Source organism: Lynx rufus, unplaced genomic scaffold (genome assembly GCF_022079265.1).
Source record: "Lynx rufus isolate CCGP_SWC_20201006 ecotype Redwood Valley unplaced genomic scaffold, mLynRuf1.p SCAF_4, whole genome shotgun sequence".
NCBI classification, from domain to species: Eukaryota; Metazoa; Chordata; class Mammalia; order Carnivora; family Felidae; genus Lynx; species Lynx rufus.
In genome coordinates this window covers 16,236,212-16,259,631 of record NW_025814856.1, presented here as the reverse complement: position 1 = coordinate 16,259,631, position 23,420 = coordinate 16,236,212, and positions in this window count along the sequence as shown.

Genomic DNA, 23,420 nt, shown 5'->3' with positions numbered 1-23,420 from the left:
GAGCCTGCTTGGGTTTCTGACTCTCCCTCTCTCTGCCCCTCCCCAGCTCGCTTGCTCTCCCTCTCTCTCTCAAAAATAAATAAACTTAAAAAAAATTTTTTTTAATAAAACAAGCAAAGATCTCTGCCATAATGAGCTCACAATCTAGTGAGGGGTCACAGACATTAACAGAATAAAGAATATACGGTATGTTTGATGGCAAGAAGAGCTATGGTAAGACAAAACATATAAAGCAGCAGAGAAAGGAGGATGGGAGTATGAGGAAGGGACATTTACAATTTTGTATCTATACGGGGTGGGGTGGGGAGAAAGATTCACTCAGAAGGTACTATTTGAGCAGAGATCTGAGGAAGTAAAGGAGCAAGCCAGGGACATAGCTAGGGGAAGAGGGTCCTAGAAAGAGAGAAGAAAAGAAAATGCAAAGACCCTGAGCCAAGATTGTGCCTGGAGAACAGTAAGGAGGCCAGAGTGCTGAGTCCAGGGCGTGTAGAAAACAGCAAGAGATGGGGTCAGAGAGGGTGGAGGTGAGGTCGGGGGTTGCATGTGGTATACGGTCCCTAAAACCATGGTGTGGACTTGGGCTCTTCCTTGGGTGGTCTGGGGAACCACAGGAGGGTTTGGCACAGAGGAGAGATGGTCGTACATAGGTTTACAGGTTACACTGGCTGCAATATTGATGGACTGGGGAGGAGGGTGGTGACTCGGAGGAAAGGCCCATACCAAGAATTCTGGATTCCCAGGATTCTGTTCTGGGCGCTACAGAGAGGAGGTGGGGGCAGAACTGCTGCCTCAGGGTCTTCACAGAGAGGACCCGGGCACACACAGGAAACGTGGGGGTGGACTTGAGGAAAGAATATACCACAGGGAAGAATGGGGTGGGATTTGGTGTGTGTTTAGGCCACATCGCCTCCACAGAACAGGGTAGAGGGTGGGTAGAGTGTGAATCTCAGGGGTGGGAAATGGACAGAGAGCCTAATGGGGTAGGTGAGGAGAGAAGTCTTCCTAGAAGAAGAGAGGTTATCCTCACACTCTGTGCAACTCCTGTCAAACTCCCAATGTCTGTGTGGTCTGTGTGTGTGTGTGTGTGTGTGTGTGTGTGTGTGTGTGTGTAAGTTGACAAGATGTGTCTCAAATTTATATGGAAAAGCAAAGGTCTAAGAAGAAAGTATACAGTCTTAAAGAAGAGAAACAAAATGAGAAGATCTGTTCTACCAGATGTCTAATCCTGTTAGAAAGATGAGTAATTGGAACAGGGTGGGTATTTCATCAGGAACATAACATTAGACCATTGGAACAGTGTAGAAAACCCAGTAACAGACCAAAGCCTTCCATGTCCATCTTTTATTATTTTTTAAAAATTTATTCATTTTCAGAGAGAGACAAAGAGAGAGAATCCCAAGCAGGCTCCATGCTGTCAGCACAGAGCCTGATGTGGGGCTTGATCCCACTAACCATGAGATCATGACCTGAGCTGAAATCAAGTGTTGGCCGCTTAACCAACTGAGTCACCCAGGGCCCCCTGAACCCTTCCAAGTCCATCTAATGGACTCCAGAGTTAGCACCGCAGGCCAGAGAGGAAAGGGGAGGGGGGGCGCTACTGACAAAATGATGCAGGTCAACTAGTCACCCACGTGGAAACAATTAAATTGGAGTCTGTTAAGGGGTGAATTGTATCCCCCATGAAGATATGTTGAAATCCTAACCCCTGGGTATCTGTGACTGACTGTAGTTAGAAATCAGGTCTTTGCAGACATAATCAAATTAAGATGACATCATATTGGATTAAGGTGGGCCCTAATCCAGCAACTGGTGTCCTTAACATACTTTGTCCTTAACATACCTACATACTTTGGTTGTGGCAAACCCCTCAATCACGTTAGCCAATTCCTTAAAATCAGTCCGTCTATCTACATGTCTATTAACTATCTATCTGTCTTCTTTTGGTTTTGTTTTCTCTGGAAAACCCTGGAGTCTACCTCACATGTTTCCAGTAGTGCATGAAGTCAGGAGAATGGTCATCTTTGGGAGTGGGGGAAGAGAAGTGATTGGAAGTAGGGGGCACACGAGGAGCTCGTGGGATTCTGTGAATGTTCTGTCTCTCGAATGATCAGGGTGCTGGTTACAGGAATTTGTTTCCTTACTTCTGTAAGAGGTAAATAAACCAGGCTGTACACGTCTCTACTGAGCATTTTTTGTATTCGTGTTACAGTTCAAAAGTTAACATAAATTAATTCCAGGTAGAGGCACCCGGGTGGCCCAGTCGGTTAAACTTGATTTAAGCTCAGGTCATGATCTCACTGTTTGGTTTGTGAGATTGAGCCCCGAGTTGGGCTCTGCGCTGACAGTAAGGAGCCTGCTAGGGGTTCTCTCTCTCCCTCTTTCTCTGCCCCTCTCCTGCTCGCACATGCATGCACTCTCTCTGTGTCACTCTTTCTCTCTCAAAAATAAATAAACTTTAGGGGAAAAGTAGTTAATTTTAGGGATATTAAGGACTGAAACGAGAAAGGCAAATACCTCTAACTTTTAAAAGTAGATATAGGAGAATATCTTTATAAGTCAAACAGGGAAAGATTTCTTAAGGTATAGAAAATACCAGCCATGAAGGAAGGTCAATAAATTCAACTTCATCTGAGTTCAGAAATTCTGTTGAGCAAGACATCATAAAACACAGGAGCCAGCTTAAGAGGCTTCGTCCACCAAATCTGGGACAATTTGAGAATCAAAATATAAGGATACTAAAGGATTATACCCCATCAAATAAAAGAATACATGAACTTATACAGGTATAAGTAAATAACAGGACAAACAGCCGAAAGCCAACTGCTAGATTTATTAGGAAGGAAGAAATTAGAAAACCACTCTTCAGCAACCATCATATTAATAATTCAGGCAAAATCATCAATGGACATAAAACTAGTGAACTTAAGAAATAAAGGAACACAGCAATTATATAGTCCCATAGTATCTCCCCACGATATACTTATTAATTACAAAGGGAAAAATAGTAACTTTCAAATAAAGAAACTTGATAGACTCCACTTTAACTAAGTGATGGAATTTAGTATCACCAGCAATGGGATAAATCGACATCATGTGCTTCTAGGTATTAGGCATTGAGGACAAAGCCTCAAAAATGCATTGCTTTACTCTAATCTTGAATCAAAGTTAGACAAACCTACATTAAGGGTTTGATGACATGACTGGTTTATAATCTTCAAAAATGTCGGTGTTATGAAACACAAAGAAATGCTGTTTCAAACTGAAGGACACTAGAGAGACATAACAATGGAATGAAACACATGATATAGGATTTTCTTTTGCACCAAAGGACATCACTAGGAAAACTGCTGAAATCGGAATAGGGTCTGTAGATTAGATAATGGTAGTGTACTAGTGTTAATTTCTTAAATTTGAGACTTGTTCAATGTTATATTGACGTATAAGGGAATGCTCTTATTTTTAGAAAATATACACCGAAGTATTTAGGTGGGAAAAGGCATCATTCTGCCCCTGTCCCTTACTCTCAAGTGTCTGGGAGGAAGGGGCAGGGAGAGAAGAGAAAAAAGTGTGTGTGTGTGTATGTATTATATATATATATATAATATTATAGAAAGAGAGGAAGAGGATGCAAATATGATAAAATATTAACATTTGGGGAATCTGGGTAAAGAGTATGAAGAAATTCTTTACACTACTTCTGCAACTTTTCTATGTAAGTCTGAAATTATGTAAATATATAAAATTAAAAACAGGACACCATAAAGAAAATGGAAGGACAATACAAAACTGGGAGAAGGTATCTGTCAGACATAACCAACAAAGGATTACCATCTAGAATATGTAAAAAACTCGGAGTGTCTGGCTGGCTCAGTCAGTAGAGCACATGTGACTCTTGATCTCGGGGTTGTGAGTTCGATCCTCACGTTGAGCATGGAGCCTACTTAAAAAAATAAAATAAAATAAAATAATAGAATACGTAAAGAACTCTCACGAGTTCCCAAGAAAGACAAACAGCCTGATAGGAAAATAGGCACACAACTTGGAAGGGAACTTACAAGAACAGCCCGACACAAATGGAAAGATGTCTAGCCTCATCAATACCCAGGGAAATGCAAACCCGAACCATGATGAAAGTCCATTTTATACTAATCAGATGAATGAGTAAACATCAGTCAAAAATAAGCAGTAGCACAGCTAAACATGGCAGAACTCTGAGACATCCTGGCCTTTGCAGTGACAGCCTGGAGGTTGGGCAGCACCCCCTGAGGGGGGAGAGGGGTGCCAAACCTGCTGGGCCAGGGCTGGGGTCAACACATGGGATTCTCAGATGCCAAGATCTTCCTAGCCGAGGTCTCAGTGTCTGTGGGTAGTAGAGCCAAACTGCTGGTTCTGGAACAAGTGTGTGTCCCCATGGGCCCAATACGGCCACAGCTGCTTTCTCCACCCCATTTGACACGTGCAGGCCACTGGGCGAGGGCTGTGTTCCTGGAATCTGTGCCCCCTCTCTTGGCCACCCCATTAGAGCGAGGGGGAAGCTAAGGCCCGAGAAGGGGAGGGGCTTGGCCAAGGGTTCACTGGGCTTTTCTCATAATTCTTTGGCCCGTGTGAAAATTTCTTGCTCCAAACATCTTCTCGAGGAGGTGAAGAAGCTGTGGGGACATTCAGAAGGAATTGCAGGTCTCAGCTGCCTGTGGTGCTGGCTGAAGAAAAAACTGGCATAGACCACTCACGTGAATAGGATCTCGCCTCCCGGAGGTGGATGACTTTTCTGGGGAGTGTCCACTTCCTGCTCGCTCCACCCTCCAGAGTCCCCCAGAACCTCACCCACCCCCTGGCTCAACCTCAGGCCCCCGGGCCGAGTCACCTGCTCTGTGGGTCTCGGAGAAACCTCCTGCTGGGCAGACACCTGGAATCCTGTCTTCACCCTGTGCAGCTCGGCTCCCAGCAGGCTGGACCACCCCACAGCCCTCATGCTGAAGACGCAGTAGTTGGGATCCCAGCACCTCCACTTACCAGCTCTGTGCCTGGGTCCAGTTCTTAATTTCCCAGTGCCCGAGTTTCCTCATCTGCAAAATCGGGTCCTGGTCAGAGCCCAGTCTCAGCTACATCTCTAGGCCATCACTGCCCCCCAAACCACCACTGCCCTAAAAGCCACCTCAGGTGACCGAGGTCACCCAGGGTCCTCTAGGTAAGTGGAGCTGGAATTGGTACAGATCCACTCACATGGCTTCCAGAACTAGGGAGTCCACCCCCAAAATATCTTTCTGAGGTGGCAACTTTCAGTGACTGTCCCTATTTGGACTGGCTGCTCAATGGGGTCTCTGGTTTCTCCAGCAATCAAGACTCCCAGGTGTCTCTTACTGGACGATATCCTGGCCAGCGTGCAGTTTCCTCCATCTTTGCCTGCAGGGCAAATATGCGTATTTGTGTAGGTGAAGGCTTGCTATTAGGATGATGCCAGGGACCCCTCAACAGGCCTCTCCCATGAGTCAGCCTTGCCTGACACACTGTCCTGGCTACCCTGATGTGCACTGGCTGAGCATGCACCGGCTGCACGTTATTAGCATGCCTCCGTCTGCAGGGGGCACTCTAGGTCCATGGATCTGTGGCTGGACTCCAAACACCAGAATGACTTCAGGCTGTAGAGTCCACACTTCAGAAATCTTTCTGAGGCTATATTTTAAATTTTTTTTTTCAACGTTTATTTATTTTTGGGACAGAGAGAGACAGAGCATGAATGGAGGAGGGGCAGAGAGAGAGGGAGACACAGAATCGGAAACAGGCTCCAGGCTCTGAGCCATCAGCCCAGAGCCTGACGCGGGGCTCGAACTCCCGGACCGCGAGATCGTGACCTGGCTGAAGTCGGACGCTTAACCGACTGCGCCACCCAGGCGCCCCTGAGGCTATATTTTAAACTTGGTGTCTCTTATCGGATAGGATAAAACTTAAAATTAGGCGGATGCCAGTTACTCTAATTAGCCTGTTCCTGTGACCAGGCCTCTTCCCCACAGCTGACCTGTTCCAGGTCCCTGGTTTCCCTGGCCTTTGCAGTCCCCTTGTGCACAGCCTGCACTATGTCAGCTGGCATTTGGCTGCTGGGTCCTTTCAGGCCACTGGGACTCTGGCCAGCCTCCAACTCCTGGATAGCCTCCAGAATAGAGGGAGCCCACCCCCCAAAAAATCTTTCAGAGGCTCCATTTAAAACATAAGTTTATTTCTTTATTTTTGAGAGAGAGACTCAGAGAGTTGAACTCACAAACCTCGAGATCGTGACCTGAGCTAAAACCAAGAGTCAGAGGCTTAACCACTGAACCACCCAGATGCCCCATCGGAGGCTCCATTTTAAACTGGGGACTGTCAGTCCCCATTTGGACTGGTTGCCTGATCTGTAGCATAGGAAAGGAGGCCTCTTTCAGGAAGGCACCAGCCCTACATGTTTTACCAGCAGGCCCTTGGGCAAAATGGCCAGGGTAGCACCTAAAAGGGATTGCAAGTGGCAATGGATCAGAGAAAGGACAATGGCGGGGGCCTGGAGGACTCTACGGCTAGAGGTAGGCTTGGTAGCAGTGGCCTGTGTGGCCCACTACCAACCGAGCTATGAGGAGACTGTCACCCAGGCTTTCTGGTTCTTCAGCGGGGGCAATGAGGTCAGCCCCTCTTCAGCCTTCTGGAAGCCATCCTGCCGCCTAGTTCGGTAAGTGTCTGAGGGCCCAGGCTGGGGAAGCAGGTACCATCTGCCTTAGAACAGGAAAGAATGCCTGTCAACAGGCACAGAGTGTTTGGTTAACATTAGCTATTGCTGTTATTGATAATGTTTCTTCCATGGTAATGTAAGACAGAGATTGTAATCTCAAGGCCTGACAGCTGGCTAGCTGGTAAATTTGGGGGTTTGCCCAAGGATGAAATGTGGGTCTAGGGATTCAGCCTATACTGAGGCCCTGGGCATAAAGGAATATGCAGAGCTGTTTTTCAAAGGACAGACGAGAATTGAACTGGTCTCTCTAGAGCCTCACACGGGGGTGGGGGACTTCCGGTGTCTGGTGCCAGCCCTATTGCCCTTCTCCCCGCAGCTGAATATGCAAGGCAGGTATTCTTACGTCACAGAAGTGGAAATTGAGGGGCAAAGCCAGGAAGTGACCCCTCAAGGTCATATGCAGCTATGCAGTGGCATCCTGTAGCTAGTTCCCGAAAGCCCCCCACACACTAGATCTCCGGGGAGGCCACTTAGGAGGCCCCTTTAAGAGGTTTTGGTGGGAAGTGCAGACACCTTGGCTGAGCCCCTTCCGACGACGTGTAACTGTGCTTTTGTTCTGTCATCTGAAAAGGGAAATCTGATCACCAGTTTCCTCCTGCTTCTTTGGAATCCCAACACCACCACCCACTTCAACTTCGGGAGAAAAGAGAAGGTGTGCCTTCAGGGAGGGTGGGGTGATTTCCCAGCCCCAGGGAGTGGAAGAGAGTCCTGTCCACTCTCCCACCTCAAGGGCGCTCGCTGTGTGTCTGCCTCCACCCACCTCAACCTGGCCATGTGAGGTTGGATTTTTTAAAAACCTGTTTTTCCGGGGCGCCTGGGTGGCGCAGTCGGTTAAGCGTCCGACTTCAGCCAGGTCACGATCTCGCGGTCCGTGAGTTCGAGCCCCGCGTCAGGCTCTGGGCTGATGGCTCAGAGCCTGGAGCCTGTTTCCGATTCTGTCTCCCTCTCTCTCTGCCCCTCCCCCGTTCATGCTCTGTCTCTCTCTGTCCCAAAAATAAATAAACATTGAAAAAAAAAATTAAAAAAAAAAAACCTGTTTTTCCCTTATCGCTTTTTCTTCTTATAAATGATTATCAATCATGCTTTAAAAAATTACTAAACATAAAAAAGAGAACAAATCAGGACCAAAATCCGCCCAGAGATCATCGTTTTTATAAAATTAGGAAAATGACGTTTTATTATAGCGAATGAACAAAATGTGGAGACGCAAAATAAAATTTTAAATCTCCTGCAACCCCAGGGACCGACATTAACCGTTAGTGTATCGTCCTCTGTATCTTTTCTATTGTACACACTTCTATTTTCCACAAATATGGCCTCCTCCGGGCATGCTAATTTATGGAGGCCTTTTCCCATTTAATCACTTACTGAACGTCCTTTATTTAGTGCACGCCTCCACTGTGGGCCCGGCTCGGGGTCATCCTCTGTCTGCATCCCTGGTTCGAGGAGGGTTCGAGTAGGGCCGCGGAGGGTCGTGCAGCAGGCGGGCTCCCACGGGGATCCCGTCCTTGTGCTTGCTCCCGCAGCAGAGACCAACCAGCCTCCTCGCCCTCTTGCTGCCCGCGCCTCCGCGGAGGGAGCAGAGATGGGCCCCGCCTCCTCCACGCCTCTCCACCCGTCCCGCCCCCTTCTACTCCCCTCCCCGCCTCCTCCCCCAGTCGCTCCCACTCCCCATCTCACCTGCCCCCTCCCCCAGTCCTTCCCACCGCCCCCCATCTCCCCTCCAACTTCCCTACCTCCCTCCATTCCCCCCTACTCTTCCCACGCCTCCACCCACCCCTCTTCCTCCTCCAACCTCCCCGTGATTAGTTCCCATCGCTGGTGGCTTTCTGCCAGGTCACTGTCAGACCACTGAGGGGCCGCCACTGGGGCCACTGACTTCAGCACAGTGGGGCCTCAGTTTCCTCATCTGGGAAATGAAAAGACTCATCAAAGTCTTCTCAAGGCAAGTTGTCTTGAGAAGGTGAGGGGAGGAGATGACTGCCCAAGGCTTGGGAGGTGGTGAGGTGGGGAGACACTGGTGGTCCTGGCTTCCCAGTTCTCAGGACAATGCCTGTGCTCTGGCCCTGAGCTCTGGACCCAAGACTCCTTGGAAACTGACCCTCCTTCACATCCCACGTTTGGGAAAATGGGAACCAGAGGTGGGGCCTCCTGGCCACTGAGTGGAACAGCCAGAGGAGAAACAAGTCTCACAGCCCAGGCCTGGCCAGGCCCTTTGGGTTCCAAGGGGAAGGGCTGACTGGGGACCTCCTCCAGTCCTATCACCTACCTTGCTGCTAGTGCCTCAGTTTCTTCACCCCTGCCTTGGGAGAGATGGGTCACAGGCAGGGCAGGAAAGGGGGTCAGTGAGGATGATGGGACTGACTATCCAGCATCACTTCTCCAGCTCCCTGTACCTGCCTCCCCAGGCATTCTGCTGGGTCCTCTGGGGCAGCCACTCCAGGAACTGAGAGCTCCAAACTGCCACCTGTGCTACACGTACCAGGAAGCCAAGTATGACACTGTGGCCAACATCCTGCAGAATTTCTAGGGCTGGAGAAGGGAAGAGAGGCCCTGCAACCCACCTTGACCTCTTCTCACCCATCCACTTTCCTCTGCTGCCCTAAGCACGCCCCTTTCCTGTATTTCCCCATATCCCTCTGCCTTTGCACACCTACTTCTCTCTGCCTGGAATTCCTGCACCACCCCGTCTATAAATCCTACTCACCCTTTAAGACAGCTCCAAAGTCACCTCCTCCAGGAAGCCTCTCTGCTCTTCCCCAGGCAGAAGTGTTCTTTCCTCATTCATGATCCTCAAACCAGCTGGTGTTACCTGTGTCGCCAGCCAGATAACACTGTGTCTACTCACAGCTAGGCCCTCTGGAGCCAGCTGCAGGTGGCTGTGGAATGAGTTTCTAACAAGGCGCCCCTGGAATGCCAGGAGGGCAATTCTTTTCACGCAGGACCCTGAGCGCCCCTGCACCCTGCCCAGTCACTGTGACAACTAAATGTCCCTTCACATATCCAGGTTCCTCCAAGGGGGTCAGTCAGTCCACACTCTGGTGAGAACCACAGGAGGCTCAATCAAATGTTTCTGAAATAAATGATTGAATGAGTGAATGAATGAAGTGTTAGAGATGAGTTGGACTTGAGGGGAGGAGACCAGTGAGGCAGCCCTGGGTGCAATTCCACTGTGCATCATGGGAACCCAGACTCCTTGAGGTCAGGTCAGGGACGGAGGAGAGAAACGGGCTGAGGGCAGAAGGAGGCTGTCCGAGGGCTGGCCTGGAGATTCAGGAAAGCAGAATAATCTGACCAGCTCCTTCAACTGCCATTGGTTCCTTCATGCTACCTTTATAACCCTCCTTTCTCTCTCCCTGAACCCCAGACTTGTGTAGCAGACTGCCTCCTTCCCATGGATGTCCACAGGGTACGACACACTCAGTATCTTCCTTCCAAACCTGCCTTTCCTCCAGCCCATCCCAATCCAACCGATGGCAACTTCATTCATCCAGAAACCTGAGTGTCAACCCTGGCTCCTCACTGTCTCTCACGACTTGCTCCTTGTCTACCAGCAACCCCCTGGCTTTGGTCACTGGGGCATCCCTCCCTAAGAGCAGTGTCTGGCCTGGCACACCATGATGAAGGCTCAGTAAATGCTTGGTCACAGACATACGCTCGTTCCTTCTCACTAGCCTGCTTCTTCGAGTCATTGCTACAGAAATAGCCAGGAGAAACTCTCTCATCTGAGGGGCTATGGTGCACAGCTCCTTGGGGAAATGGACTTTTTAGGAATAGTCCCACGGAGGCCAAAGACTCCTCTCTGTGAATGAGAATACTAGCCATTAGCATTATGAATGCCACTTCCCATACAGTCTTCTCAGGACTCCCTTGCAAGCTGCAGGTACCATCTACAGCTCTTGGGGAGGAAACGTGTCCAGGAAATTGGTTGACTGAACAGCAGCCCATACTCCACCCCCTTGCCACCTAAATCCTGGATAGCACCCACTGGTGGGTGAGAGGAGGAGAGGGATGCTGCAGGGGGTGAGCCTTGGGTGGGGTTGGGAAATAGGTAGGTTTGGGCTGAGCAGGATAAATAAGCCCCTCAGACCCTCTCCCCATAGTGGGGAGACGATGTTTAGCTGGAGGCTACTTCGAACCCTTGCAGCCCCCACAGAATGCACGAGCACCTCATTCACACCCGCATGCCACTTCCCTGCCTGGCCCCCTGCTCCTGAAAGGGCATACTCCCAGTCCTCCCAGCCCCTTGGGCCCTGGACACTGGGCTGAGGAACTTCTCCCAGGAGGCTCCAGGCCCATCTGCGATGGTCAACAGCATATCACACAAGGCCTGGGGAAACTGGCCCATCATGCTATACCCTGCAAGAGAGGGGGGCCCATAGGACCAGCCACAGGCCCTGCGGGGGCCTGCTACACTGCTACACTCTCACAGCCCGAGATAACTCAGAGGCTCCAAACTGCTCAGTTTCTTGGCCTGGCAGCTTCTGAAAGCCTTCAGGGCCACAGAAGCAAGATTAAGAAGGAAGCATTCACTGGATTTGGGGGTGGGAACACAATGGGTGAACAGACCTCTAGGGCAACATTTAAATGGCTGCAGGAATCAAATTTTACTCCATACATGTGCAGATATACACACGCACATGTGAGTTTTATATTTTTTATTTTTTTTAATGTTTATTTTTGAGAGAGAGACAGAGAGACAGAGCGAGCGAGCATGTGCACAAGCAGGGGAGAGGCAGAGAGGGAGAGAGAGAATCCCAAGCAGGTTCTGCACTGCCCGACATGGGGCTTGAACCTACAAACCACAAGATCATGACCCAAGCTGAAACCAAGAGTCAGACACTTAACTGACTGAGCCACCCAGGTGCTGAGTTTTATTTATTTATTTATTTATTTATTTATTTATTTATTTATTTATTTTTATTTTAACGTTTTCAAATTTTATTTTGATTTTATTATTTTTTAATTTGAGGCAAGGAGGGGCAGAGGGAGAGAGAGAGAATCTTTTTTTTTTTTTTAATTTTTTTAACGTTTTTTCATCCTTGAGAGACAGAGCATGAGCAGGGGTGGGGCAGAGAGAGAGAGGAAGACACAGAATCCAAAGCAGGCCCCAGGCTCTGAGCTGTCAGCACAAAGCCCTTCGTGGGGCTCGAACTCATGAGCAGTGAGATCATGACCTGAACCGAAGTTTGGCGGTCAACCGACTGAGCCACCCAGGTGCCCCCTGAGTTTTATTTTTTAAACAAAAATGACCTCATGGTATATGCTCCATTTTATAACCAGCTTATCCTCATGTAAACATATCAGCAATTCAGTTGCTTCTGATCCAACGTATTTTTTATCTGCCCGATGCAGATATGATTTAAATCACTTCTGCTGCTGAACACAGAAGCCGTTTCCATGTGTTTTGTTCTGAAATTGTGGTAAACAACGCTGAGATGACAGTAAGTTCCTAGAATGGACGTGGCATCCAGGTGTGTGGCCATATAAGAACTGAATATATTGCTAAACTACTATCTAAGGTGGGGGTAGAGGTGTTTAGGCAGGTTTATTTATGCTACTGGGAAATAGGGAATTGCCTGAGTGCCCAAGAGGGGAATGGTTAAGTAACTTATGTCATATATCCAGTAGATGGAATATTGTGCAGCTGTTAAAATGAATTTGAAGACACTGTTATACCAAGGAAGATGCTTGCGTTTCGTAAGCCTGATAAAGAGGAGAGAGGGCAAAGTGAATTCATGTGACATGAAAGGGGAAGAGCCACAGATACCCAGAGACCAGAGTGATGGAATTCAAGAATTTGCAATAAATACAGACACAAATACATACATAATAAATATTACTTTATGACTGTTTACAACCCTGCCACAGAGAATGAAAAGCTGGAGGAAGTGAACGATTTCCTAGCTAAATATGAATTAATCAACCTTGACCCAGATGGGGAAAAAGTGGAAAGGTCAGTTTTCTCAGACAGAGCCTGGAAAGGTGATGAGAATTTCAGGACAATATGGCCCACAGCTGAGATTTACTTAGGCTGTAGAGGGGGGCTGCTCAGTGCACACAAGGGTCCTCCAAGGACTTGTCCTAAAACACAGCTTCCAGTCCAGTAGGCCTGGGTGAGCCCCGGGAATCTGCTTTTGCCAGTAGCTTTCAGGTGCTGCTGGTTCTGCTGGGTCCAATGGACCACACTTGGAGTAGCAAGGCTTTAAAGGACATCATTCTAGGGACACATGGGTGGCTCAGTCGACTGAGCACCCGACTCTTGATTATCAGCTCAGGTTGTGATCTCAAGGTCATGAGACTGAGCCCTGCATCAGGCTCCACACTGGGCATGGAGCCTGCTTGGGATTTTCTCTCATTCTCTTTCTCTTTCTGCCCCTCCCCTACTCGCTCAGGTGCTCTCTCAAAATAAGTAAATATTTTTTTAAAAAAAGGACATCATTCCAAAGTTATTTAAACTTTGTTAATACAGACAGTCCCTGACTTAACGATGGTCTGACTCATGATTTTCCTTGACAGTGATGCAAAGCGACACGCATTACTACAAACTGTACTTCAAATTTTGAATTTGGTTTTTTCCTGGGCTGGCAACACGCAGTACGATCCTCTCTCCTGATGCTGGGCGGTGGTAGGAGCCGTGTGATCACAGGGTGAACAATTCATATGCTCACAACCATCCTGCACCCATACTACCACACTGCTTTTCACTTTCAGTACAGCAATCAATAAATTACATGGATTTTTAAAAAAAAATTTTTTTAATGTTTATTCTTGAGAGAGAGAAGAGACAGAGTGCAAGTGGGAAGGGGCCGAGAAAGAGAGAGAGAGACACAGAGAGGGAGACACAAAATCAGAAGCAGGGTCTAGGCTCCAAGCTGTCAGCACAGAGGCCAACACGGGGCTTGAACTCACAAACTGAGAGATCATGACCTGAGCCAAAGTCAGGTCCTTAACTGACTGAGCCACCCAGGTGCCCCAAATTACACGAAATATTTCATACTTTGTTATAAAATACGCTTGATATTAGATGATTTTGTTATAAAATACGCTTGATATTAGATGATTTTGCTTGATATTAGATGATATTAGATGATTTTAATACTGTAAGTATCCTGAGCACGTTCAAGCTAGGCCAGGCTAGGCTGAGATTCTCGGTGGGTTAGGCGGTGTATTAAATCATTTTACAGTATTTTCAGTTTATGGGCTAATCAGGACATAACCCCATGGTAAGTCAAGGAAGAGCTGTATTTCTGTAAAATATACACAAAATCACATCTATCTATATATGATAGTTATTTAATTCAAAATCAAGGAAAAAGACAGAAAAGCTCTTCAGTTAATTTTATTAATCTCAGAGTACACTTCACACTAAACCTAAAGATGGTATAAAAATCACTTTATGAAGCAATTCTCTATAGACTATTGGCAACTAATAACAATAGTAATGTTGGGAATCGGGCCTCTTGTACTGCCTTCCCTGGGATCTGAAATCCCGTGTCCCTTACCCACTCTGTTACACTAGCGGACATGAAGTCAAATCTTTTCTGATCTGAAAAATCCCAGTTTAGGGAGCTTCTAGAGGAAGCTCTAGATTTTTGCAGGTTAAATTCAACCAAATTAGAGCCCAATCAAAATGGAAAGAGAAGCCTTCTAAGTTAAGCTCCAAGAGGCAGGGAATTTGATTGGTTTGTTTGCTGCTTTATCTCCATAATTAAAAATTCAGTACTTATTAATTAAAAATAAATCCTGGGGTGCCTGGGTGGCTCAGTCAGTTAAGCATCTGACTCTTGGTTTCGGCTCAGGTCACGATCTCATGGTGGTGAGATTGAGCCCTGCGTCAGGCTCCATGCTGGGCATGGACCCTGCTTGGGATTCTCCAGCTTGACCCTCCCCTGCTCGCTCACTCTCTCTCTCTCTCTCTCTCAAAATAAAATAAAAATGAATTCTGAACCAAAATATTTTCTCAAAATATATAAATTTAATATATTAGAATCCATTAGGATCCTAAAAGAGTTTGTGTGTTTTTGAAGGGAATAATCTTATTTTTATTTATTTATTTTTTTAAAGATTTTAAGATCTCCACACCCAATGTAGGGCTCAGACTCACAACCCTGAGATCAAGAGTTGCATGCTTCACTGGCTGACCCAGCCAGGGGCCCCTAGTCAGCTTAAAATTCATTTGTGAGAGGGGCGCCTGGGGGGCTCAGTCGGTTAAGCGTCCAACTCTTGATTTTGGCTCAGGTCATGATCTCACGGTTCGTGGGATGCCAGGCTCCGCACTGACAGTGGGGAGCCTGCTTGAGATTGTCTCTCCCTCTCTCTGCCCCTCCCTCACTCATGCTCTGTCAAAAATAAACATTTAGGGGCGCCTGGGTGGCTCAGTCGGTTAAGCGTCCAACTTCGGCTCAGGTCGTGATCTCGCAGTCCGTGAGTTCGAGCCCCGCGTCAGGCTCTGTACTGACAGCTCAGAGCCTGGAGCCTGTTTCAGATTCTGTGTCTCCCTCTCTCTGACCTTCCCCCGTTCATGCTCTGTCTCTCTCTGTCTGAAAAATAAAGGTTAAAATTAAAAAAAATAATAATAATAAACATTTAAAAACACTTCATTTGTGAGAATAAATGTTGAAGAACAGCCAAGAAAACTGAAAAAGAACAGTGAGTTGGGTCTGGGAAGGGGGGTAAAGGGCACGAAAGAACCCGGAACCAGGTTGCCGTATATCAATGAGAGGGTGACTCTCATATGTGGATGATGAGGACAGCAGTGCAGTTCAGTGGGAAAGGGTAGTTTTCAAATGAGGCAGGCCTGGGGCGCCTGGGTGGCTCAGTCGGTTAAGCGGCCGACTTCAGCTCAGGTCATGATCTCGCGGTCTGTGAGTTCGAGCCCCGGGTCAGGCTCTGTGCTGACAGCTCAGAGCTTGCAGCCTGTTTCAGATTCTGTGTCTCCCTCTCTCTGACCCTCCCCCGTTCATGTTCTGTCTCTCTCTGTCTCAAAAATAAATAAACGTTAAAAAAAAGAATTAAAAAAAAAATGAGGCAGGCCTTACTGGTTTGCCACTTGGAGGAAAGAAATATATAACATCTATTAATAATTCCAGCTGAATTAGAGACACGGGTGTAAAAAATAAAACATCTTTCTTTTTTTAAAAAAATTTTTTTTCAACGTTTATTTATTTTTGGGACAGAGAGAGACAGAGCATGAATGGGCGAGGGGCAGAGAGAGAGGGAGACACAGAATCCGAAACAGGCTCCAGGCTCCGAGCCATCAGCCCAGAGCCTGACGCGGGGCTCGAACTCACGGACCGCGAGATCGTGACCTGGCTGAAGTCGGACGCTTAACCGACTGCGCTACCCAGGCGCCCCTAAAAAATAAAACATCTTTCAAGAAAACCAAGTGGCCAAAATGTGGAAACATAGAGGCAACCAGGAATGGCTGGCAGAATGGCCGAATGAGCGGTGGGACAAATACGTGGGGTAGATCAGAGCTTCGGCAGAAGGTGCGAGGAAAAGAAGGCTCAACAACTATGTACGGTAGAATCCATTTTCTGTAAAACAGACAAAACCTCGCACATGTGGACAGATGCACACAGATGGTTTGTAGGAATATAGAGAACAACAGAGAAGAAAATACATAAGTGTTAGCAAGGGTCTTTGTTGGGGGGTTACCGATACAAGCGGTAGGAGAGTGAGGAGAAGTCGAGCAGAAAAGGACAAAAGTGGGGGGTGCCCTGGAGCGAGGCACACTTCTTCTTTATGTGAAAGGGGAAGGAGTCCGTATAAGGTGAGTGTATGCATAAAGAAATTGAACAGTGATAATCTTGAGGACTGCTGGAATGTCGAGGAAAGTGTTTGTGTCAAATGGCAAAAGTAGGACCCCAAAGTCTACCTACACAGAGGACATACCAGGCACCCCTTGGGAGCTGCTGAGCTGGGGTTGTCCCCGTGTGATGGAGACTACAATGTCCTGAGAGCCCCCAGGACCCCGTACAGTCCTGGGAGCCCCAGAGGACACAGCTGCCCTTGGGGACTCAGAAGCTGCAGTGAGGTTCTCTGCAGTCAGTGTTCTGCTGCTTTAAAAAAAAAAAAAAAAAAAGAGCTTTATTGAGCTCTACTTGACATACAATAACCTGCACGTATGTATTCCAAGTATGCATTTTAGATACACTTGACATAGTATACACCAGTGAAACCATCACCACCAATCAGAACAGTACACACATCCACCACCCCACAAAGTTTCCTCACACACCTTTATAATCCCTGCCTCTTCCCCAACCCTGCTGTTCTCAGGCAACCACTGCTTTCTTTTTTTATTTTTTTTAAATTTTTTTTTTTCAACGTTTATTTATTTTTGGGACAGAGAGAGACAGAGCATGAACGGGGGAGGGGCAGAGAGAGAGGGAGACACAGAATCGGAAACAGGCTCCAGGCTCTGAGCTGTCAGCACAGAGCCCGACGCGGGGCTCAAACTCACGGACCGCGAGATCGTGACCTGGCTGAAGTCGGACGCTTAACTGACTGCGCCACCCAGGCGCCCCAACCACTGCTTTCTTGATGTCACTACAGATTAGCTTCCAATTTCCAGAGTTTTATATAAATGGAAGCTCCTATAGATTGGATGATTGAGTCCCCTCAAAATTTGTATGTTGAAATCCTCATCCCTAAAGTGATGGTATTTGGAGGTGGAGCCTTTGGCAGGTAGTTAGGTCATGAGGGTGGAGTCCCCATGAATGGAATTTGTGCCTTTATAAAAGAGGTGGCAGTGAGCTCCCGGTCCCCTCCCCCCACCTCCACTCCCACTTTGTGAGGGCGCACACAACAAAAAGTTGACTGTCTGTGAACCAGGAAGCAGGACCTCACTAGACAGTGAATCTGCTGGTCCCTTGATTGTGGACTTCCCAGCCTCCACAACCATGAGAAATAAATTTCTGTTTAATAAATAAGGTACCCGGTCTATGGTATTTTGTTATAGCAACCTGAGTGGACTAAGATCGAATCATACAGCGTACATTGTTTTCATGCCTGGCTCTTTTTCACTGAGCACTATTATTCTGAGATTCATTCATGTTGTATCAATAGTTCATTCCTTTTATTGCCAAGTATAGACGTATCACAATTTGTTATCTACCTGTTGATTTTCTGTTTACCACTTATTGTTGAGTGACCTTGGGGAGGTCTCCTCCCCCTCTCACCTTTAGTTTGCTCATCTATAAGATGGGGATATCCCTGCTGTCTCTTTGGGAGGATCCAACGAGACCTGTTGGACAAATACTCTATAAAGAACCAAGGAGAGGGGCGCCTGGGTGGCTCAGTCGGTTAAGCGGCCGACTTCGGCTCAGGTCATGATCTCGCGGTCCGTGAGTTCGAGCCACGCGTCAGGCTCTGTGCTGACCGCTCAGAGCCTGGAGCCTGTTTCAGATTCTGTGTCTCCCTGTCTCTCTCTGTCTCAAAAATAAATAAACGTTAAAAAATAATAATAATAAAAAAATAAAGAACCAAGGAGAGCTCTGCTTGGGGTGGAGGAGCTAAGTGTCCTATGCCCTCCATCTCTAGGGGCCACACATCTTATCTGTTACAAGAGCTGTGTCTGAACTGCTCCCTAAACCATCCCAACAGAACAGGGCCTGAGGCCCTGGGGAGCCTCTGGAGAGGTCTGAGCAGGGTAGTGACAAGATCTGATTCACAGCTTTACAATTTCACTCTAGCTGCTCTGCTGCCTATAGACTGCAGGAAGCACAAGGGTGGAAGCAGGGAGACCAGTTAGGAAACCATTATAGTGATCCAGGTTCCAAGGGATGTGCTGATGGTGTGGACTCGCGTGGAGGCAGCAGACAGAACTGGACTGGAGGTAGAGTCAACAGAACTAGACCATGGCTTAGCTGATGGAGAAGAAAAAGACAAATGACTCTCATCCCTTCCCCAATCCGAAACCCACCACTAGGTTCCTGAGTGAGCAACTGGGAAGATGAGAAATGATACACTCCTAGGGTGGAGAAAACTAGGGGATGACGAGTTGAGGCTCCACTTGGACATGGTCATATTGGGACACATCCAAGTGACTATGAGAATCTGTGCCCGTCTAGAGATGGACTCCAGATGCCTTCTTCACACAAGAGAAAGGGCAAGATCAGCTAGGGGGAGAATGTATGGGATGAAGTCAGAGCCCAGGACAGAGCTCTAAGGCCTCTTACACTTGGAAGTAAGAAAAAGGGGGAGGTGGGCAGTACAAGTGTGGAGAACAGAGATGATCTTTGAGACAAAGAGATGGGAGCATCACCACAGAAGGGAGAGAGGGTAATCTCAATCCCTGCTGAAGGGGCAAGAATTTCCTGAACCATAAGGATCCAACTCCCTAAGAGAAGCAGATGCCTACCCTCAGGGGGTCACCAGGCAAGTGAAGAAAACACGGAGCTCAAACTCACAAACCATGAGACCATGACCTGAGCCAAAACCAAGAGTGAGACGCTTAACTGACTGACCCACCTAGGTGCCCCTCAAATATTTTAAATTAAAAAAAATGTTTATTATTTTTGAGAGACAGAGACAGAGTGCTAGCGGGGGGGGGGGGCGCAGAGAGAGAGGGAGACACAGAATCTGAAACAGGCTCCAGGCTCTGAGCTGTCAGCACAGAGCCTGATGCAGGGCTTGAACTCGGGAATGGCAAGATCGTGACCTGAGCTAAAGTCAGACGCTTAACCGACTGAGTCACCCAGGCACTGCTCAAATATTTAAAAAATAACACCAATCCTTCACATACTCTTTCAGAAACAGAGGAGTAAGAAACACTTCACTCCTCCCATGAGGGCAGTATTACCAGCCAAAGACATCACAAAAAGGGAAAACTATAGAAAACATCTCTAGTGAACACAGATAGAAAAATACTTAACAAAATATTAGCAAGCCACATCCAGCAACAGAAAAAGGATTATAAAGCCATGGCTGAGTGGGATTTATCCCAGGAATGCAATGCTGGATCAACATCTTAAAAAATCACTGTTATATGCCATAATAACAGGTTAAAGGACAAAAATCACATGATCATCTCAATAGATGCAGGAAATACCTCTGATGAAATCTAATACCCATTCATGACAAAAACTCCCGACAAACTAAGAAGAGAATAAAACTTCCTCAATTTGAAAAAGGTCACTAATGAAAAATCCACAGCTTAACATATTTAATGGTAAAAGACTGTACGTTTTCCTCCCTAAGACTGAGAACAAGGCAAGGATGTCTACTTTTGCCACTTGTACACAACACTGTATTGGAGGTTCCAGCCAGTGTAATAAGGGAGGAAAAAATTAAAGGCATCCAGATTGGAAAGGAAAAAGTAAAACTGTCTTTATTCACAGATGATATATATCTAATATATATATCTTGTATATATCTTATATATATCACAGATGAAAATCCCAAAGAATATACATGTCTTTTTTTAAAGATAAAAACTAAGGGGCACCTGGGTGGCTCAGTCGATTAAGCATCTGACTTCAGCTCAGGTCATGATCTCACGGTTCGTGAGTTTGAGCCCCACATTGGGATCTGTGCTGACAGCTCAGAGCCTGGAGCCTGCTTCAGATTCTCTGTTTCCCCTCTGTCTCTGCCTCTCCCCTGCTCATGCTCTGTCTCTCTCTCTTTCTCAAAAATAAATAAAGAAAGAAACGAATAAAGATAAAAACTAGTAAATGAGTTTAGCAAGGTCACAGGATACAAGATCAAGCTTAAAAAAACATTTCTAGGGGCACCTGGGTGGCTCAGTCAGTTAAGTGTCTCACTCTTGGTTTTGGCTCAGGTCATGGTCTCATGGGTTTGCGAGCCCCACGTCAGGCTCTGCACTGACAGCACAGAGCCTGCTTGGGATTCTCTCTCTCCTTGCTCTGCCCTTTCCCTGCTCACATGCACTCTCTCTCAAAATAAACAAATAACCATTAAATTTTTTTTTCTAAATAACTAGCACCAAAAAAAATCTGAAAATAAAATTAAGAAAGCAATTCCATCAATAATAGCATAAAAAATAAAAATACTTAGGCACATTTTAACAGAAGAAGCACAAGATTGTACACTGAAAATGACAAAATATTACTGAGAGAAATCAAATATCTAAACAAATGACAAACATTCTGTGTTCATGGGTTGGAAGACTTTATATTGTCAGGATGGCTATTCTCCCCAAATTGATCTATAAATTCAACACAGTATCTATTAAAACCCCAGAAGGCTCTTCTGGAGAAGTTGATGAACTGATCATAAAAGGCATGAGAATGCAAAGTACCTAAAATAGTCAAGAGAATTGTGAAAGGAACAAGGTTAAGGACTTACATTATCCAATTTTAGGACTTACTTTAAAGCTGGAGAAATCAATACCATACAATCAATGTGGTATTGGCTTGTGGACAAGCACATAAGACCAATGGCACAGAGTTGAAAAGCTAGAAATAAACCCTTATATTTACGGTTAACTGATTTCAACAAAGATGCCAAAGCAATTCAGTGGAGGAATAATCTTTACAACAAATGTACTGAGACAAATGGATATCTATGCACACACAAAAAATGAATTTTTAAAAGTTAATTCAAAATGGATCATATACCTACACGAGAGCTAAAATTATAAGACTTCTAGAAGAATTTCCTCATGATCTTTGCTTATTATGCAAAAAGTTCCTAGGATATGACTCCAAAAGCATAATCCATAAAAGAAATAATTGGCAAACCAAACTTCATCAAAATTAAAAACTTGTACAATTCAAAAGATACCACTGACAAAATGAAAAGACATACCATATACTGGGAGTAAATACTTACAAATCCTATATCTGGTGAAAGATTGGTATCCAGAATATGTAAAGAATTCTTACAACTCATTCACAGGACACATGACCCAATTTACCCAGATTTGGGGGCACTGGGGTGGCTCAGTCGGTTAAATGTCTGACTCTTGATTTTGGCATGGGTCATGATCCCAGGGTCATCAGTTAGCATGCTTAGCTTCAGTTTGCATGCTTAGCTTACCATAGCTTAGCATGGAGCCTGCTTGAGATTCTCTCTCTCTCCTCTGCTTACGCTCTCTCTAAAAAATAAAAATAAAAAAATCTTTTTAGAAGGGCCAGATTTGAATAGATATTTCACCAAAGATATGGCTAACAAGCTCCTGAAAATATGCTCAAAATCTTTAGTGGTCAGAAAAATGCAAATTAAAATTACACAGAGATGCCACTTCACATCCACTGGAACAGTTAAAATCAGGGGCGCCTGGGTGGCTCAGTCGGTTAAGCATCCGACTTCGGCTCAGGTCATGATCTCACAGTTCATGAACTCGAGCCTTGCAGTGGGCCTTGTGCTGACAGCTCAGAGCCTGGAGCCTGCTTTGGATTGTGTCTCCAGCTTTCTCTGCCTGTCCCCTGCTCACGTGTGTGCCTTCTCTCTCAAAAATAAATAAACATTTAAAAAATTAGAAAACAGCAACAACAAAAAAAGAACAGTTATAATCAAAGAGAGACAATTACAAAATTGGCAAGGCTGTGGAGAAACCCGAACCCTCATACACTGCTGTCAGGAATGTAGAATGCACAACTACTTTGGAAATGCTCATCAGTTTCTTAAACAGTTGAACATTCACTTACCATGTGACAGCAATCTTCTAGGAATCTACTCAACAGGAATGAAGATGTGTGTCCACGAAGACTTGTACGTCATTCTAGTAGTATTCGTAACAGCCACAAACAGGAAACAATCTAAATATTCATCAATTAGTGAAAAAAAAAATAGGGTGTATCCATGCGGTGGAATACTATTCAGGAACAATAAAAGAAACAAGCTGCTGATACATGCTACAGCATAGATGAACCCCTAAAACATTTTAAAAAAGCCAGACACAAAAGATCACATATGATAGGATTCCATTTAAATAAAATGTCCAGAATAGGCAAATCTATAAGATATAGAAAGCAAAATAGTGGTTACCTGAGGATGAGAGTGAAGGGGGGACTAACTGCACGTGGGCATGAGGGAACTTTTCAAAATGATGAAAATATTCTAAAATGGGATAATTCCATATAAAAATCGTTGAGCACTTAAAATGGGTCAGTGTTAAGGTATGCAGATTATGCCTCAATAAAACTATGAAAAACTTAGTGATGGGAGATTGAGGAAGAATAGAGAGAGAAGCATGATTAGGCAACCTTTGAATCTGATATACCCGAGTGTCCTCAAGTTCAAGAAACACAGTTGTTGTGCCTCCTCTATGTGCCTGGTGCTGGGTACACAACAAAAGACCCCATCTACCAGGTAAGGCAAGCAAACAGGCCATTGCCCTGGTGGGATACAGCGGGGACAAGCACAGAGAAGGGGCACCAGGCTGACGAGAGATGCTTTCCTGCAGGGGTGACATCTAAACTGACACCCTGAAGGACGATTTCAGGGAACCTGGTGAGAAAAAGTGCCAGATCACGGTGGCCTTCTGTGCCATGCTATGGAGTTTGGGCTTTTATCCTGAACTGCAAAGCTAGTAGAAAAACAGAATAGGGAACTGAGCTCCATTACAGAGAAAAATATCTATGTATCACTAAAGATGAAATTGGGAACAGTGAGTCTGGGGTAATCACTATGAGAACCGCATGACCCCCCGTTGTCAGTTTTTGGTTGTGTCATGTTACGTGATCGGGAGCAGCAG